Source organism: Geotrypetes seraphini, chromosome 1 (genome assembly GCF_902459505.1).
Source record: "Geotrypetes seraphini chromosome 1, aGeoSer1.1, whole genome shotgun sequence".
NCBI lineage: Eukaryota > Metazoa > Chordata > Amphibia > Gymnophiona > Dermophiidae > Geotrypetes > Geotrypetes seraphini.
The window spans coordinates 4,013,388-4,033,071 of NC_047084.1; the positions used below are offsets into that span (position 1 = coordinate 4,013,388).

At 43.6% G+C, this 19,684-nt stretch overlaps 1 protein-coding gene and 1 long non-coding RNA gene across 2 annotated transcripts in view; one reads left to right on the top strand and one right to left on the bottom strand.

Moving 5' to 3' along the window:
- The window catches only part of LOC117346839, a 30,586-nt gene extending 16,315 nt beyond the window's left edge, over window positions 1–14,271 (top strand). The window contains exons 3-4 of the long non-coding RNA XR_004536668.1: window positions 2,182–2,277; window positions 14,012–14,271. This is a non-coding gene — a long non-coding RNA (uncharacterized LOC117346839). The remainder of the gene's footprint in view (window positions 1–2,181; window positions 2,278–14,011) is intronic.
- The window catches only part of RFESD (Rieske Fe-S domain containing), a 67,632-nt gene that overhangs the window by 15,199 nt on the left and 32,749 nt on the right, over window positions 1–19,684 (bottom strand). The window lies entirely within an intron of this gene.

Sequence of the window (19,684 nt, forward strand, 5' to 3'; positions counted from 1 at the left end):
TGCGACAGCCTCAAAGAAAGCAAATAGAATGCTGGGCATCATCAAAAAAGGTATCACAACCAGGACAAAGGAAGTCATCATGCCGCTGTATCGCGCAATGGTGCGCCCGCACCTGGAGTACTGTGTTCAATACTGGTCGCCGTACCTCAAAAAGGATATGGCGGTACTCGAGGGAGTGCAGAGGAGGGCGACTAAACTGATAAAAGGTATGGAAAATTTCTCATACGCTGACAGGTTAAAAAAGCTGGGGCTGTTCTCCCTGGAGAAGAGGAGACTTAGAGGGGACATGATAGAAACTTTCAAAATCCTAAAGGGCATAGAGAAAGTGGATAAGAACAGATTCTTCAAACTGTGGGGAGCCACAAGCACTAGGGGTCACTCGGAGAAATTGAAAGGGGACAGGTTTAGAACAAATGCTAGGAAGTTCTTTTTCACCCAGAGGGTGGTGGACACATGGAACAAGCTTCCAGAGGAGGTGATAAGCCAGAACTCTGTACAGGGGTTCAAGAAAGGTTTGGATAGGTTCCTGGAGGATAAGGGGATAGAGGGGTACAGATAGAACTTGAGGTAGGTTATTGAATTGGTCAGTAACCACTTCACAGGTCGCGGACCTGATGGGCCGCCGCGGGAGCGGACCGCTGGGCAGGATGGACCTCTGGTCTGACCCAGTGGAGGCAACTTCTTATGTTCTTATGTTCTTAAACATGTGCACTCCCCTATACACCCCCAAAACCCTTTTGTACTGGCATATAAATGGCTCCTGCAGCCATAAGGGCTATTGGGGTGGTAGATAAGTGGGTCTAGGAGATTCTGGAGGTGGTTTGGGGGGGGGCTCACCGTAACCTATAAGGGAGCTGTAGGGAGGAGAAGACATGGCACCCTTTTTGTGAAGTTCACAGCATTGCCCTGTAAGGTACCCCACTATTTAGGTGGCATGTCTGGGTGTGTAGTCCATCACTTTGCAGACCCCTCCCACGTCCAACAGGGCTTCTTCTAGGCATTTTGGACTTGGAAAAAAAGTTGGACGAAAATGTGGTATAAAGATGGACGATTTAGCTTGGACGATCAGATTGGCAGAACGTATATAATTAGACGATTTTCGAAAGTAAAAAAATTATGGAAGTATTTTTCGAAAATGTGTCCTAGGCTGTTTTTTACTTTGGACAACTTGCAAGTTGGACGTAAAAGGACTTAGACATCCCTTTCGATAATGCCCCTCCACCTGTATTGTGGGTCTGAGGAAGTGCCCGTTTTTCCATTGGTAATTGTTTATTCTTATATTCTTTAAATAAGAGTTGTGTTGAATTAGGCACTGAGTTTCTTGAACAAGTGGTATAACTTGCAATTATTTGTTAAATATATAAAAATAAAGTTTAAAAAAATATTGGAAAGTCCATTTGCATGGCAGTGTTGGAGACTGCTAGAAAGCTCGCTAAAGACCGCGATAAGCTGTTTTGATAATCCACTGCTAAAATGCGTGCAGGCTAAACCGTTGGAAACCAGTTTAGTGACCGCGTTAAAGTTTTGAGAATCTGGTCCTGTCCTCAGAAAACTCCTCCCTTCCATGTATAAAGGTTGCTACCCTGATGAGAAAAGATACATTTCACTTGCAGCGCACATATCATGTCACATCAAAATGGACATACAAACATAACGCAAGTCTATTTAACACACACAAACCAAGTTCCCTGAAGAATAATATTATCATATCCATCTATTGTCAGTTAAAGGTTTTCCCATTTTGTGGAGAAAACACCACGTTTCACTACACAAAGTATTGTCACTTGCCATGTGGATTTTTAAGAATATCACCCTGACTTTAGACATCTTTTCCTTTCAAAGAGATTAAAGGCCTCTTCTATTAAACTGTGCTAGCAGTTTTCTAGCTTGGGGGAGCCATGCTGAATGGTCCGCGCTGCTCCCGACGCTCACAGAGTTCCTATGAGCGTCGAGAGCCGCACGGGCCATTCAGCACGGCTTTCTGCGCTAAAAACTGCTAGCGCAGTTTAATAGAAGAGGGGGTAAGTATTCTTTTGTTAAGAAGTCAAACTTGGCATCTTTATTTTCAAGAGCATATTAATGCTTCTCATGAAGATTACAATTTTCAACGCAATAAGAACCACAAAAATATTAATTAAATGAAAAATGCTTCACAGCGTTATATTCTCCTTTTTATTTCAGACTACAAAGAATTATTTCCTGAAAGCAGTCTCTTTCCCAGCTAAGGCAGCTTTCACTAGCGTGATCTACGCTTTCTATGCTGTACTGATTTATGTGGTAAGTTACCATTATGATGAATAATGGACATTGTTATGTAGTAGAGAGGGGCAAGTTGTACTATTATTACATTATTTCTATAGCGCTACCGGACACACGCGGCTCTGCACATTAAACATGCAAGAAACAATCACTGCTCAAAAGAGCTTACAATCTAATTATGACACAGGAGGAAGAAGTGGCATAATGGTTAGAGCAACAGCCTCAGCACCCTGAGGTTGTGGGTTCAAATCCCATGCTGCTCCTTGCGACCCTGGGCAAGTCATTCAATCCTCCATTGTCCCACCAGGACTGATCAAGGAAAATGCTTGAGTACCTGATTTAAACCGCCTAGATAATTTTGATAGGTGGTATATACATACCTAAGGTGACCATACGTCCCATTTTCAATGAGACCATCCCGTTATGGGACCGACCGTCCCATTGTCCCGACCCACCGCTTTGGAACGCCAAAATGTCCCGTTTTCAGGGACAGCATCCCAAAGTTGGCGAGGGGACAAGGGACCGGCGATCGCTTCCCCTCCTGCGCTAAAGCCTGCCTCCCTCCTTCCCTCCCTATAGTGCCGAAATGGTCAGGGGGGGCCCGACAGGTCCGGAATCACCCTCCCTATTCTCAGGGCTGGCATTAGGGGATGGCAAGGGGGTCCCGCGATTCAGGCAGCTCTCTTAGCTGCCATCAGCCCTGCCTTCGGCTGCACCGGTAATGCTAAACTGGACGGTAAAAGCAAAGAGAGAAGCCGTGGGACTTTTCCACTTGCCTGCATCGCTCTAAGTTCTGCCGCTCTCGATCCCGTCCCCTCTGAAGTGACTTCCTGTTTTTGAGGGGCGGGATCAAGAGCGGCAGAACTTAGAGCGATGCAGGCAAGTGGAAACGTCCCACGGCGTCTCTCTTTGCTTTTACCGTCCAGTTTAGCATTACCTACGCAGCCAAAGGCAGGGCTGATGGCAGCTAAGAATCGCCTCCAGTCTCGCAGCAGCACTGGAACACTCTGAGGGAATTCTATACAATTCAGGCCTATTAAGTTGGGGAAAAGAGGGAAGGTACTAGAATGGGATGTGGGAAGATGGTGGGTTGGCTAGTTCAGGAAAGGGAAGAAAGCTGCTAAATCAGATAAGGAAGAAAAAAAGGAACACAGGAAGATGCTGGACATGGAGGTTGTAGGGTGATGGAAAAAAAACAGACATGATGTGAGTAGAAAGACAAGGAGGAGATGCTGGACACGGGGTAGATGCAATAAGAAGAAAAAGGAGGTTCTGGATATTGGAATAATAGGTAGATAGGGGGCATGCTGACACAGAAGGAGGGAGAAGGAAAAGGGAGAGGAACAAGAGATGTCAAGTCCATGGGAGGGAAGGAAAGGAGATACCAGACCATGGAGGGGGAGGGATAGATGCCAGACCATGGGAAAGGAAGGAGGGAGGGAGAGAAAGGAAAGAGAGGAGATGCCAGATAATGGAGGGGGAGGGGGAGTTGGAAGGAGAGGAGAAATATGCCAGGGCATGGGGGGAGAGACAGGAAACAAATGCTAGACCAGAGGAAGAGGTGCCAGAGCATGGAGGGAAAGAGATGCCAGGGCAAGGGGGAGGGAAGGAGATAGAGATGCCAGACCATGCGGTGGAGTGGGAAGGAAGGAAAGGAGAAGAGAGAGATCCCAGAGCATAGGGAGACAGAAAAATGGAGAAGGGGTGAAACTGAAATGAATCATGTACAAAGGAGACAGTTTATGGAAGGAGCATAGAAAGAGGGAAGATACTATATGAAAGAGAGAGAGGGCGGGGACACTGGATGGAAAGGGCAGAGAATGGAAGGGGCGAGACAGAGGGTGAACAGTAGATGGAAGAGATAGAGAGAGGGACAGACACTGAATGGAGAGGGACAGACGCAGAATGGAAGTGGGGGGGGAGAGGAGGGACAGACACTGAATGGAAGTGGAGGGAGAGGGGGAGCAGATGCTGAAAGGAAGTGGGGAGGGGGAGGAGAAAGAAAAAAGGGCACATGCTGGATTGAGGGAAGAGGATAGAGTTAGATACTGGAAGGGATGAGGGAAAGAGATGGCAAGCTATAGGTAGACACAATGAAAGAGGGAAATTGAGGACTGAATAGTAAGAAAGAATTTAGACAGAGGCAGAAAATAAATTGAGAAGGAAGAACAAGGAAGAACAGGAGGAAGGGAGCAGAGAGAAAGATGCTTGAGCAGGGGGGAAGGGGAGGAGACAGATACCAAACCTGGGAGGAGGAAAAGAGGAAGGAGACAGATTCCAGATCTGAGGGGAGAAATGGAGAAGAGAGATATGCTAAAATCTGATGGGAGGGAGGAAGGAAGGCGAGAAAGAGGCAGAGAACGGGGGGGGGGGGGGGGGGGGGGCGTTGTAAGCAGATTAGAAAGACTAGAGAAAGGCCTGGACCAAAGGGGAAAGACAGGAGCAGATACAGGACTATGGGAGGTTCAGACAGAGGGGGAGAGACCCTGGGGAAGAACAGGGAGATTTAAGATCATAAAAGAGGAGGGAGAGAGAGGGAGACCTGGAACAAAGGTACAAATGAGAACTGACATTGGATCTGGGGAGGGTAACAGAGGGAAAAGAGAGAGAGACCTGGACCCAAAGGGGATGGGGCTGGATTGTGAAAGAAATATTGGATGCGAAATAAAGATTGGATGAACAGTCAGAAGGAAGTGCAACCAGAGACTCATGAAATCATCAGACAACAAAGGTAGGAAAAATTATTTTATTTTAAATTTAGTGATCAAAATGTGTCCGTTTTGAGAATTTATATTTGCTGTCTATATTTTGCACTATATTTGTTTATTTTTCTATAGTTACTGACATTGCATATTTTATTTATTTATTTATTTTTAAAATTCTTTATTCATTTTAAATACATCATCAAGTGTAACAAATTATATCAATATATCACAACATGTATCACTTGAAAATCTTACATAAATAATCATAAAATATAAAAATTATCCCCCTCCCACCCAATCTTCAAGTACAACCAATAACCTAATTCAAATAAAAACAAACTTATTAAAAACAATCAAATTTTCTCCCCCCCTAATAAAAAAATATATATCTACCAACAGGAAAATGATGTTCACTCATTGCAATAACTTTCTAATGGCCCCCCATTGCATATTTTAAAGTAATCTGCCTTGACATCTTTGAAAAAAACCTGAAACTCGTAAATAATAATTAACATTTTCTCTGCATACAGTGTGCTTTGTGTTTTTTAAAATTTTGTTTACTATTATGAATTAATAAGATATTGTGTGTACATGAAAAATGAATGGAATAAATTGGGGACGGGGCTAGGGTGGGATTGGGGGCGGGGCTGAATATTAATAGATGTCCCGTTTTGATGAAAAAAATAAATGGTCACGTTATACATACCTAAAATGAATACTTCTTCCCTTCTTTCACGTGATGCAGTGAGGAGAACAGACCGGCGTTTGTAGCTCCCGGACCCCCGCGCAAGCACTCGAGAAACACTCACCGCTATTGGCACTCGGTGGCTCCGTGGCACACTCTCCCTTGTGGGTCAGCATATGGACCCGTTTGTGTCCAAATCCGGGGGCAGTCGATCCAGCCGAACGGCTGCAAAACCGAAGGACAAAGTGAAACCGGCAGAAGACAGCATGGTGGAGGCGGGACCTTCTTTAACTACCGAGTTCACTGCAGTTCAATTACAGCAGCTCACTACTGCAGTAGCGTCGGCAATGGCCCCACAAATGGAAAAACTCTCCAGCCAGATGTTGAATGTAGAAAATTTGCTGGGGGAGACTGTATCTCGCACCACGGAGCTGGAAACACGAGTAGCAGCGGCAGAAGATTTGACTCAGAAGTTACAAGACCAGCTTGCCTGTTTGGAGCAGCGTTTAACTGTGAGTGAAGAAAAGATGGAGGACTTTGAAAATCGCTCACGGAGGGACAATTTACGTTTTATTGGTGTTCCAGAAACGCTGCTAGATGGCCAATTGGCAACTACATTCAAGGATTGGCTTGTAGCTGAATTTCCTCTGCCTCCTGGTATGGGCTTTCTCTGCTTAGAACGTATTCATCGAGTGGGCCGCTTGGAAACAGAGAGGCAGCGTCCTAGAGTAGTGGTAGCCAAACTACATAACTATCTTCATAAGGTTGAAATACTGAAGCAATATCGTCTCCGTAGGGACACTCTTAAACATGGTGATGTGCTTATTCGCATTTTTCAGGACTATTCTGTGAACCTGCAGGCTAAAAGGAAGAAGTTTCAACCCTTATGTACAATATTGGCTGCAAAACAGATAAGATTTCTTTTTCTATATCCTGCAGTCCTTAAAGTTCAAGTTAATGGTATTTGGAAAACTTTTGACTCTATGGAAGCTGCACAATCCTTTGTGTCCACCATTACCTGACTTTGACGCTATATTTTTGGCGGATTGTGTTCTGGTTTCTCTTTTTTACTATTATTTGATCATTTTGACTGTTTGAGTGCTTGCATGGGGGCCCTTTGCATTTGGTGGTTCTTCAGGATTACCACTTGATGTGGATCCTGTTGGTGGGAATGGTCGCATGGGGTTTTTTGGGGGGTAGAACAGGGAGTGGGAGTTTGGGAGGGGTTGGCAAAGGGGAGGGGGACGATTTGGAGTTCCTGAAGGGGTTTCAAGGTTTGCAATCATATGGTGTATGTAATTCTCTTTATGATATAGGACACATATTAGCTTCTTGTTCAATATTGGCAATGTATATGTATTTTGCCCCTGAAGAGGCTGGGCTCCTGGGGTTTGATTGTGTAGGATCTAAATTATATTCTTCCACCTTAGGTCATGTCAGGCTCACCATTTAGGCTGGTCTCCTGGAATGTAGGGGGTATTACCTCCCCAATCAAAAGACAAAAAATTTTAGCTTCATTACAGCGTATTTCTGCTGATCTTGTTTGTCTCCAGGAGACCAGGCTGACGGATGAGGAACATCTGAAGTTGAAAAAGTCCTGGGTGGGAGATATACATTTTGCCTCGTCCACAGGACGTCATGGGGGGGTGGCTTTGCTTTTACGGAAATCTTCCCTAATTAATGTTCAGGTATTGGAAAAAGATAGGCTGGGAAGATACTTGCTGGTTCGACTGCAGGTGGGCACGTCTTATTATCTTTTGTTAACAGTTTATGGGCCTAACTCTCTTGAACTACCTTTTTTCCAGAAACTGACTACTCTTTGTATGAAATATCCTGCTTTTATTTCTTGGGGATGTTAACTTGGTTATGGATCCTGAAATTGATAAATCCTCAAAACCTGCTACTTCTTTGGGGACTAAGGGTCTTGTTCTTACAAATTTCTGTACAACTTTAGACTTGGTAGACCCCTGGAGGTTGTTACATCCAGAGGTGCGTGATTATACCCATTTGTCTCGAGCCCACGGTACATGGTCTAGGTTGGACTATGTTTTGGTCTCCTCTTCTTTATTTCTGAGGGTAATGGCGGCTCGAGTGGGCTCGATACAAATTTCTGATCATGCACCTGTATGGATAGACATTCAGCTTGATGTGAGCTCTGTTCGAGCCCATCGTTGGCGATTTCCTACCTATTTGAGGCAAGATGACGATTTCCAAAGGTTTTTACTGGAAAAGTGGGAGGATTATGTTGCCACAAATGGATTACATCAGGGAGATCCACTTTTATTCTGGGAGACAGCCAAGGCTGTCCTTCGGGGACATATTTTAGCCTATACCTGCTCCCGTATGCGCAGACTAAATAAGTCCATTATAACTCTGGAGCGCTCCTTGCGCTTAGCCAAGAGGGCTCATGTAGCCCATCCTTCTGTATCAACTCGAGAACAATACTTGACTGCGCAGGCAGCACTAAATGCTCTTTTGCATTCTCGATCCAACGCTGGTTTACCTATTACCGATATAAATTTCAGCGTTTTGGTAATAAATCGGGTAAGCTGTTGGCTAGAATGGTGGATACCCAGGTGGGACGTAAGTCGATTTTGTCTTTGCGTACAGCGGATGGTTCAGTTGTGTCCCGAACGGATGATATTGCTCGGGTCTTCTATGAGCATTTTTCAAATCAGTATAGTTCTTTTTCTAGCCCCTCAGGAGAATTGATTAATGATTACCTTCATGCATCGGGTATGCCACGTTTAGAGGAAGCAGATATTGACCATCTAAATAGACCATTACATACATTAGAGTTACAACGTGCTATTCGATCTAGCAAGATGGGTACGGCTCCGGGCCCAGATGGTTTCTCTGGGGAATTCTACAAGATGTTGGAATCACATCTTATTGTTCCTTTGTTGGCTTACTATAATGGATCCATGAAATCAGGAGCCTTTCCAAAATATGCCAATGACGCATAAATTGTTCTGATTCAGAAACCTGGGAAACCACCTGACCTCATAGGATCATACCGTCCCATCTCACTCATCAATGTAGACCTTAAATTGTTTGCTCGTATTCTGGCGGATCGTCTTCTTCCTTTGATGCCCGCTCTGATCTATGGTGATCAGGTGGGTTTTGGCTGGGCGTCAGTCGGTATTGAATGTTAGAAAAATTCTTTTGGCCCTTGCCCATGCACAATCTGCTCAGGTGCCTACCTTATTAGTCAGTTTAGATGCGGCAAAGGCTTTTGATAATGTTTCATGGCCTTACCTCTTCCATACCTTGGACTATATAGGGATTTCAGGATTTTTTCGAGCAGCGCTTATGTCTCTCTATGTTGATCCGACAGCCTCTCTAGCGGTAAATGGCATATTTTCGGACACTTTTCCTATTAATTGTGGAACCCGTCAGGGGTGCCCCCTGTCACCCTTGATCTTTATCCTTACATTGGAACCATTACTATGTACTCTGCGACACTCTGAGGAAGTGAGTGGTTTAAATATTGAGGGACAGGTAATTAAGACCTTGGCTTTTGCAGACGATTTAATGCTTGTCCTTACTAACTCGGCTACATCTCTTGGGGTTGCACTAGACCTTATAGCAGAATATGGGTTTTACACTGGGATGATTATTAACAGATAAATCGGTGGCCCTTCCCTCCCATTCTGCTTTGCGAGATTCTTGGGAGGGAAATTTTCCATTACAGTGGGCTGATAATGCCATTAAATATCTGGGCATGATTATTCCCGCAGATCTCTCTACCTTATATGCGTCTAATGTGACTCCTTTGCTGCATGCTTTAACGGTTAAACTTCAACTGTGGCAGGATTATCCTTTATCTCTTCTAGGGCAGATGGCACTTCTAAATATGATTATATTCCCTACTTGGCTTTATGTCTTTCAAGTGCTCCCCTTGTATTTGCTTAGTCGAGATGAAAATAAGTATATTCGTCTTATTCGGCGCTTCATATGGCGGGGTCGCCGAGCTCGTTTACCATATTTACAAGTGGCACGACCTCAGTATAAAGGGAGCTTGGGTTTACTAAACCTCCGACATCTCACGATTGGCTGTGGTATGCGCCACATCAACGATTACTTCCGGGGTACTTCTGTTTTTTCCAATACTTTGTTAGAACTGGGGTGCTTTCGACAGGAACACTTTAGTGCTTTTCTTCATTCTGTTCCTCCTCCATATCCTTTGGATATTAGTCTTCGGGTGTTTGGTCTACCAATACGAAAAGTGTGGAAATGGGTTTGTAAATTTCATGGTATTAGTACAAATGAGTCTCCCCTTTTGCCATTGTGTGGCAATCCCAACTTTCTTCCGGGTATGGGGTGCTCTAGGTTCCGTCATTGGGCAAGGGGGCTAATCTTTCTATCTCACTTAGTATCAGACGATGGTGCCATGTTGTCATTTCAATCTTTGACTCATCTATATGGCTTAACTGCCGTGGACAAATTTGCTTATATGTAGATTGCTCATTATGTTGCCACTTTGAATAGGACAAACTTTCAATCTGCTTGCCAAGAATTATTGTCCACAGCCTATACTCTTGGCTCTCAATTGTTAGTCCCACTCAAGTTCCATTTGAGATACCTGAAGGACGAAACCCCCTTGCCAGACTATATTCATTTCCAGACTGTGTGGTCTCAGGACTTGAATGTGGTACTCCCGGAAGATACTATAGAAAGGGCTGTAGCCCGATTGCCAGCACTGAAAAAATATACTTATTTCTGGGAAATGCAATTTAAACTATTATTTAGGATTTATGTATCTCCATATAGAGCCTATTGCGCTAAATTTCGATCATCATCAAAGTGCAATAGATGTGACTGTCAGATCGCTGAGCTGGGCCATATGTTATGGTCCTGCACAGCGATTCAAATTTTTGCCTTCATAGAGACTCTTTGGACTGTGACCATACGACCATCCTCTCTTCTATTATTTGGTATTTCTCCTCCCTGCCATCCGAAGCCATCTGGATTACAAGCTTTTTTAAAATGGTCTATTTTATGTGCTCTTAAATGCATACTTCTTAAGTGGCTGGACAATGATGCTCCCACAATTCATATGTGGTGTATTCAGATGATTCAACTGCTTACCTGGGAATGTCGAGATGTACCTTACCTTTCAACTGTCCAGGGTGAACACTTTACACTTACCTGGGAACGCTTTTGGAATACGATGACTTCTGCTGCAAGAAGTCGAGTCTTGAATTGCTGATTGTGTCTTATTGATTTTCAAACATTATTATTATCTGTATGTGTTCTTGGGAACTCCGACTCGTTTTTTTTGGGGGGAGGAAGGGAGGTGATTGGGTTTGGCATAGGGATTGGGTTAGATTTGGATAAAATGTTGTTTGGAACATTGATATATGGCTGAATTTTGGTATTTGTCTTTTTTCTGTTTGTTCCAATAAAAATTATTATACCATACATACCTAAAATAAATAAATAAAGACATAAATGGTGAATCAATATATGCTGCTCATATAGGGAAATTCACACCTTGAATACTGTATACAATTCTAGTCACATCTCAAAACAAATGTAGGAAAATTAGAAAAGCTACAGAGAAAGGTAACAAAAATGATAACTGGATGGAATAACTTCCCTGTGAGGAAAGACTAGAGCGGCTAGATGGCTCAGGGGAAATATGATAGAGATCTATAAAATACTGAGTGGAGTAGAATAAGTAGACATGAAGGGGCAAATTCTATAAATGGCGTCCCGATTGTAGGCAGCGATAAGCCCGAAGCAGGCCGCCTACACTGTAGGCATCTGTCGCAGGGAGGTGCCTAGTGATGCTTAAGCTTGCCCAAGGCTAGGTGTAGGCATGGTTTTGCCTAGAAGTGGCCTTACATGATCTTAAGTGGTCCTAGGCATCTCCTTCGGACCATGATAGGCACCTCAAATGTAGGCCAGCAAAATGCTGGTCTACATTTCAAATAGAAGTGGCTGCTAAACTAATTGTGGCAAGGAAATCTCCTTATTGCAATCAGCTGAGCAGCTGCGGCAGGGAACCCCTGAACCCCACCTCAAGTTGGCTATCACCACTTCCAAACTTCCCCCACCACTTTCCATGGCAGGAGGGATGCCCATTCCCTCCTGCCTCCACCCCTAAAACAATCCCCAGCAGGAGGGATTCCCACTCCCTCCTGCTAGCACCCCTCCCCAACATCTCCAGCAGGAGAGATGCCCACTCCCTCCTGCCGGCATCCCCCAAACACATGACTCCCAAACCTCCCATCCCCCTGAAACCCACCCAGACACCCCTCCCATACCTCTATCAGCAAGGCCAGTCGGAGGGATGCCTACTCCCTCAGGTCATTAGGCCCACCTCTTCAGAATGGCAGGCGTTCCCCTTCCTGGTGCAACCTGGGATGCACCAGGAAGGGACCTAAGGCTCTGATTGGCCTAGGTACCTAAGGCCCCTTCCATAGGAGGGGCTTTAGGCACCTGGGCCAATTGGAGTCATAGCCTCCTTCCCAATGCATTCTGGGATGAACTGGGAGTGGCCAATGACTCTGATTGACCAGATCCCTACGATCGTTCCCATGGGCACCATTTATAGAAAGGGGAAAAGGGAATGAAACTTGTATACTGCTTTCTTTGTGGTTACATATTCAAAGCGATTCACGTATATACAGCTACTTATTTTGTACCTCGGGCAATGGAGATTTGACTTGTCACAAAAAGCAGTGCTGGGATTTGATCCAACAACCTCAGGGTGCTGAAGCAGCAGCTCTACCACTAGGCCACCCCTCACCTCCAAATACTGTACAATAGCACTTAGTGTATTTTTTAGTTGGTGCTGATTGTTAAGTGCCATTCACAGAATTCAGTCCTAAAGCTTTTGTATTCAATATATGGTGTACCTGTGCTAAGCAACCTTAGTTCATAGACTAAGGTGGGCTCTTACAGTGCACGCAAAATGCCAAACTGCCTATAGGAACAGAACATGGTGCTCGGCATTTAGCGTGCACTGCTTGGCAGTGTAGCTTTATAATAGGACCTGTAAGCTTTTGTGCACGGATACCTTAATCTCATCTGCTAATTTTACTAGAATGTCTAGATCAATGATTCTTACAGTAGTTCTTATCCCCAAATTAAGTGTTTAAATGTCCTTGGCATCTAATGAAAATGCATAAGATTTTTATACACAGGTGTCACTGCAAGCAACTCTCTATCATGCATGCTCATTAGGGATATGTTGGACACCTCAGTGACTAGACGGGGCCAATTTGAGCAGCACTGGTTTATATTATCCAGTTGTTATATATATGTTTCAAGTGTAGCATTTCTTTCTTTATACCATATCTATCAGCTTTAACTAGCTTTCGCTGGTTTTTACTAATCTGCAGAAGAGCTTCTTACCATAGGCCAGCAAGGTAAATGATCCGACGCTAATAGGAACTGAATGAGCGTCAGAGCATTTACCTTGCTGGCCCGGGGTAAGAAGCTCTTCCACAGTTTAGTAAAAGGAGCCCCTTAATTATCCTCGGAAACTGACTTTACAGTGAAATTTTAAATACTGTAGTTAATTATTTTCATAGGAAATAAGTGCAGCCTCTTGTTACTCACACTTTAAGATAAGATGCATACTTAAATCAAAGCTACTCACTTAATCAAATTATGTAAATCACCCTATGCTGTAGGCCAGGGGTGGGCAACTCCAGTCCTCGAGGGCTGGAATCCAATCGGGTTTTCAGGATTTCCCCAATGAATATGCATTGAAAGCAGTGCATGCAAATAGATCTCATGCCTATTCATTGGGGAAATCCTGAAAACCCGATTGGATTCTGGCCCTCGAGGACCAGAGTTGCCCATGTCTGCCTTAGGCCAAATTCATGCAAATATGTCCCAAGCACATCTACTGTGGCTATCCTGAAGCCCAAAACTCGTTTTGGAACCATGAGAAATTTACATTACATTACATTAGTGATTTCTATTCCGCCAATGCCTTGCGGTTCAAGGCGGATTACATCAAAGTTATCAAGAATTACATTAAACATTTTCAGGAATAGCATAAGCGATGTCATAATATTTACTTAAGAAGTACCAAAGAGTTGTCGAGATCTTAAGGTGATAAATGTTGGGTAATAAGAATTACTAAAGATAAGTCGAGATCTTAAGGTGATAAGAAATGGGTAAATTAGAAGCATTTTAGACTTTGTTGGGTAGTTAGAAGCACATTAGAGAGTATTAAGGGTATAGAGAAGGTTGGAGGGGGTTGAGTAGGGACTAGTCGTGCTAGATGGGTTTTATGTATTTTTTGAAGAGTATGGTTTTAATATCTTTCTTGAAGGTTTTGTGGTGAACTACTACTTTAAAAGATGAAATTCTAACAATAATTTTTAAATTATTTGAACAGACCCTGTATATTAACCTTATGGTGGCTCTCATGAAGAACCTTACTGTAGAAATAAAGCCCTCCATGTGGAGAATTAATGATAATTTGAGAAGCAGTAATTTACTTTTCTCACAAAGTGCCATCGCAAAATACAATGGATCCCCCTTACAAAAGGAGGCTTCCTTCACCAGTCTCAGAAAATCATGCAGCGACAGCAGTATTAAAGTTATACATTCTGTGTTTGATGGGAAAGCTGAAGAGGCTGAAACAGGAGCAGATCTTGGTACACAAAAACAGTAGGTTTGCTGCTGCTTTCATTGTCCATTACAGATTTTGTTAACAGTCCATTTGTATTCATCTTTAGTATATAAAGAAATAATTTACCATACGACTATACCACTCAACTCCTTTATTTTTATCCTGCATGCCTGGACACAGAAAAATAAGAATGCAAAATTTACTATATCAGTGTGTAGAACTTCAGAGTCTAATATAGCTTATTTGACTTTCACAGTGTGTAGAACTTCAGAGTCTAATATAGCTTATTTGACTTTCACAGCTCATGCCATTTCAAAGGTAGGATAAGGTGAGATACATTCAGGTACGGTTCACAGAGGGCTTCCAATCTGGGAGCTTCATTTATTAATGTTAAATGTGATAGGACATACAGTATTAATATGATTTAATAACTACACATTATTTAACACAGGCCTCCTATTCTCTATAGCAGTGTTTTTCAACCTTTTTTGGGCAAAGGCACACTTGTTTCATGAAAAAAATCACGAGGCACACCACCATTAGAAAATGTTAAAAAATTTAACTCTGTGCCTATATTGACTATATATAAAGTAATTCTCTTGAATAGGAATCAAATAAACACAAAGAAAGTATTTTATAATTACTTTATTATGAAATATTAAGTAAACAGAATAGTGAAAAATTATAAAATACTTTATTCAGTGCGAAACCTGGGCCTGTTTGGCTGAACACAAAGCTGATATTCTGGCTGGAATCGAAGAAAGACACACACGTAGCTCTTCGTCAACAGCTCTCAGTCTCTCTCTGTATTTGGTTTTTATAGCATACAAAAATAGACAAATATACCCTCCATCCTTTTTATTAAACCACAATAGCAGTTTTTAGCGCAGGGAGCTGTGCTGAATGCCCAGCGCTGCTCTTGACGCTCATAGGCTCCCTGCGCTAAAAACCACTATTGCGGTTTAGTAAAAGGTGACCATATTGTAAAATATAGACAGCAGATATAAATTCAGAACTGTGCATAGTAAGTGAAGGGAAGTTTTCATCTCTGGGAATTTACCCAGTTAACTATTAAGTTATTTGGGCAAATTCCTTTGAAAACTGTGGTAATACTGCCTCCACTTTGCTAAATTTAAAATAAAATCATTTTTCCTACCTTGTCTGATGATTTCTGGTTGCACTTTCTTCTTCTGACTGTGCATCCAATCTTTCTTCCCTTCTATCAGCCTGTATGCTTTCTCTCCTCCACACCTCATTCCCTCCCCCAACTTTTTCTTCCTCTCTCCCTGACCTTTCTTTCTTTTTTTCTGTTTCTCTTCTTTCCTTCTGTTTCCCTGCCTGCCCCCTTTCTTTCTTTCTCCCTGCCGTTCCTCAAGCCACTGCCACTGCCGCTGCCATCGGGGAACAGGACCCACCAATGGATAACAGGCCCCAAAGCCGACGCCGACGCATGCTCTCCCTGACGTCAATTCTGCAATCGGAGAGGAAGTTCCGCCCAGCCAGGCAGCGATTGGCTGGCCCGAACTTCCTCTCCGACTGCAGAATTGACGTCGGGGAGAAGAAGACTTATCGGCTCGATAGATTAGATCGCCAAGACAAAGTGAGTCCTGGGTGATCGACTCACTTTGCCTTGGCGAGCTACTGGTGCCCCTGCCTCGGGCCCCCTGTCAGCTCTGGGCCCCTGAATGCAGGACTGGTAGTACTGCCCTGATGGCGGCCCTGCGGCACACCAGGCAACATCTCGCGGCACACTAGTGTGCCGCGGAACAGCGGTTGAAAAACACTGCTCTATAGGGCCAATTCACCAACCAGGCAAATAACACATTATCTCCCCCTTTTACTAAGCCACAGTAGAGGTTTCTACCGCAGCTTGGAGCGCTAAATGCTTCAACACTGCTCCAATGCTCATAGGAATTCTATGAGCGTCAGAGCATTTAGTGCTTAAGACTGTGGTAAAAACGTCTACTGCGGTTTAGCATAAGGGGTGGAGGGGTGGAGTATGTTTATGTTTATTACAATATTTGATATCCTGCTAAAGCTAAAAAGGTTTAAACGGCTTACAATAGAGAAAAACATAAAAAGGAAAGAAAAGTCACTCATTCAGAGTAATAGACATTCAGGCAAGTAAATTAGGGGCCGCTGTAGAAAGCCAATGGAAAAATTATGTTCTTACCTGTTAATTTTCTTTTCTTTAGACACAGCAGATGAATCCAGAGACTAATGGGATAGCACACATCTACCAGCAGGTGGAGATAGAGAAACTGATTAACAGGTGATTCTATTGGCTGGCATGCCTCCTGCATCTTCAGTATTGCTCCTTGCCCAAGCATCCGTAACCATCAATATGCTTAGCATGTAAAAAACTTCTTTCCCATAACAAATTTCAAAACGTAATAATACAGAATACAACTATCAATAACAACAGACTTTGAAAGTTGCAAAAGAAAAAAACCAACAGTCAATATCCAGAAAGGGTGGGGCTCTGGATTAATCTCCTGTGTCTAAAGAAAAGAAAATTAACAGGTAAGAACATAATTTTTCCTTCCTTAGCAACAGCAGCAGATGAATCCAGAGACCAATGGGATGTAGCAAAGCAATCCTCAATCTGGGTGGGAAGCAAACACCGCCTCCGCAACAACCAAAGCACTAAACGCAGCCTCCGCATGCGCCCCCACATCCAACTGGTAATGCTGAGATAAAGTATTCTTAAGTAGCCGCATGACAAAACTCCTCCAAGGAAAAAACCTCTGGACTGAGTTCAAGTAACTTCTATTGCTCTGGCTGAATGGTCATGAAGTTCTTCCGCCAACTGCTTCCCTGCCATCAAATAAGCGTAAAGAATGTCTTCCTGGACCCTTCGAGCAATGGAGGCTTTGGACACTGCCATAAATTTGTTGCATCCCTTGAAAAATACAAAGAGGTGATCTAAATGACTAAAAGTCGTTAGAAAACTATAGATTGCGGAGAATGCTACGCACTAAAACAAAAAAACCACAGTGAAGAAAAGCTCGCCTCCCCATTCCTCCTTCCAGGAAGAAGGAAGGAAAAGTGAGAGCGGCATAAAAGGATGACACCACCTTAGAAAGAAATTGTGGTACTGTCCGAACTGACACCCCAGAATTTGTAAATCAGAAATAAGAATCCCCGCCATACAAGGCCTGCAACTCAGAAAACCGCCGAGCTGAAGCCATGGCCACAAGAAACACCGTGTTCAACGTCACAGCCTTTTAGAGTCTCAAAAGATAAAGGTTGAAACAAAGCCTTCTGTAAACTGTGAAGAAGTACCTTAAGACTGTACTCTGGACAGGGCTTCTTAAGAGGTGTACGAATATACTGTACTCCTTTTAGGAAATGAACTACATGAAGCTGAAAAGTAAGCGAAGAGCGAGATACCTAGCTCTTGTAACAAGCTAAGATTGCCGCTTGTGCCCAAAAAGAATATAAAACCATAAAACTCTGGAAGGGTGCCAATGTTGAGAAGTACCCAAGAAAGGAAAAGCCTTCAAAAGGAAGCATAAGCCACAGGTAAAGACGTCTGTATCGCCTGGAGAAGAGAAGAAATAACCGGCTTCGCATAACTCTTACACGTCAGCCATGACTTTTCAAAAACTAGGTCGTAATATCAAAGTAGGACTAATATCCATGATGACTGGACCCTAGGTGAGTAAATCCAGAGATACCTGGAATCTCAACAGTTCGGCCGTCGAAAGACTCATCAGATCTGCATAGCAAGGATGGCACAGCCAATCCGGAGATTCTCTAGTTACTGTGCCCTGAAAGTGAGCTTGAGATGGCAAATCCATCCAATTATCAGCCAGGGGAAAACACTTAAAAAGAGAAACCAGAGGCGAGAAAGAAGCAACGCTGCTACCCCCCTCTGACTGCTACTCCCTGCGTCTGCTGAAGAAACTAGGAAGCTTTGAATTTTGAGACGAAGTCATGAGGTCTAGTTCTAAGAGATCTCACCTTTATACAAAGAGCAAATAGTTCCCAATTTCCAGGATGTAAAAGATTTTACTACTACTACTATTTATTATTTCTAAAGCGCTGAAAGGCGTACACAGCGCTGTACATTTTAACATACAATAGACCAGGGGTGCCCACACTTTTTTGACTCGCGAGCTACTTTTAAAATGACCAAGTCAAAATGATCTACCAACAATAAAATTTTAAAAAAACACAATGCACACTGTACGCAAAGAATTGTTAATTATCATTCCTACTCCGAGGTTTTTTCAAAGAGGTCAAAGCAGATGACTCTATGCACTGTCACCTCAGTAACAACCATACAAAAATAGACAAATACCCACCCCCCTCCCTTTTTACTAAACCACAATAGCAGTTTTTAGCGCAGGGAGCTGCGCTGAATGCCCAGCGCTGCTCTCGACGCTCATAGGCTCCCTGCGCTAAAAACCACTATTGCGGTTTAGTAAAAGGGGACCATATTGTAAAATATAGACAGCAGATATAAATTCAGACACATTTTGATCATTAAATTAAAAATAAAATCATTTTTCCTACCTTGTCTGGTGATTTCATGAGTCTCTGGTTGCACTTTCTTCTTCTGACTGTGCATCCAATCTTTCTTTCAGCCTTTATGCTTCCTCTCCTCCACACCTCATTCCCCCCCAACTTTTTCTTCCTCTCTCCCTGACCTTTCTTTCTTTCTCTCTTCATGCCCCCTTTCTTTTTTTCTGCTTCTCTTCTTTTCTTCTGTCTCCCTGCCTGCCCCCTTTCTTTCTTTCTCCCTGCCCTTCCCCAAGCCACTGCCACTGCCGCTGCCATCAGGGAACAGGACCCAAACCTCCACCAATGGATAACAGGCCCCAAAGCCGACGCCGCCCCATGCTCTCCCTGCTTCGGGCTGACCAGCATTCCTCTCCCCGACGTCAATTCTGGCGTCGGAGAGGAAGTTCCGCCCAGCCAGGCAGTGATTGGCTAGCCCGAACTTCCTCTCCAACGGCAGAATTGACGTCGGGGAGAGGAAGACTGATCGGCTCGATAGATCGCCAAGGCAAAGTGAGTCCTGGGTGATCGACTCACTTTGCCTTGGCGAACTACCCGTCGATCACGATCGACCTATTGGGCACCCCTGCAATAGACAGTCCATGCTCAGATTTTGTGGTGAAAAAGTCTATCTAAACCCTTTTCCTGACCTGTAAAATGATGCGCTGACTGAATAGGAAGATGAGATTCCACCCATTGAAGTAGAACCATTACTTTACTCGCCAACTGAGTACATCACGCACTTTCCTGGCTGTAGAGAAATACCACCGTCATAACACTGTCCTAAAAGACCTTTATCATTCGAAAGAATGTTCTGAAACTCCTGAAATGGTAGCCTGACCATGCTTCAGTCCAGAAGAATGAACGAGTACTGACTCCTTGCGCTGAGGATTGAAGGCACTGAGACCCCCAATCCGACAGCCAGGGATG